Below are 988 nucleotides of genomic sequence, written 5' to 3'. Positions count from 1 at the left end.
GACCTTGAATTGTTTAATGGGACCAAAGAACAATTGAAAGAGCGATTTTATAAGGTCATGGAGAATGCATGGGAGTGTTTAGGACAGGACTTTTTTGATGGGTTGGTAAATGTCTATGGAGAACCGTGTTAATGGAGTTTTAGAGGCAAAGGGGTGATGGTATACACATTATTAATATGATTTTCATTTTATTTTATCATTTATATGCTACTTATCTATAGCATATTCGCTTAGCTAGTAAAGGAATTGATGCTTGGTTGATTTATGTGGAAAAGAAATGTTTTGGTGATTATATATTTTTTCGTGGTTGCGGAAAATTACGTAGACTTTTGTCCAAGAACTATAGCCAGTCTTTTTCCGCCTTGCTGCACACTAAGATTAAATTGCTTACCCTATATATGACAAGTGGCTGGGGTATCTTTAATGAGCGTCAAAAAAAAAATAATAGGGAAGGAACTAAACTAAAACCTCAAAAACCTATGCATTATGGATATCAAAGCTAAAGCAACCTAGATAACTATTTTACAGGCGAACCGCGGACACGGCTGAGCTGCGGGTTTTCGCCGCAATCACCAGTATTGTATATCCAATAGTGCTGCAGCCACTGCAGCATTGTGGATCCCGCTTGCGACGTCTAGATTATACACTCCGCAACCTGCTCTTGACCTGTGTATCAAGCTGTCAGAAAAGATTTTTTCTCTCTTGTACAGGTAAGATAGTATTTGCACCTAGATTGGCATCCCTTCTAGCTCTTCTCTATCTTCCGCTCATTCTGTGTGAGTAGAGACTTGGTTTCTTGGTGGAAAAAGTTCATATTCATCGCCATCTGTGCGGCCTTCTTAAGGTGTTGATGAGATACTGGACTGCTAAATAGCTGTCTCTTTTCATTAAGGCATTTCCTTAGACTGCGGACCTTGTAGTCTAGTTGTGATATTGAAATAGCTGCATAAGAGATGAGTAAGTTATGAAACAGATAAAGTACTTGTTT

Source organism: Aspergillus ruber (genome assembly GCF_000600275.1).
Source record: "Aspergillus ruber CBS 135680 unplaced genomic scaffold scaffold00009, whole genome shotgun sequence".
Taxonomy (NCBI): Eukaryota; Fungi; Ascomycota; class Eurotiomycetes; order Eurotiales; family Aspergillaceae; genus Aspergillus; species Aspergillus ruber.
This window is presented reverse-complemented; position numbering follows the sequence as displayed.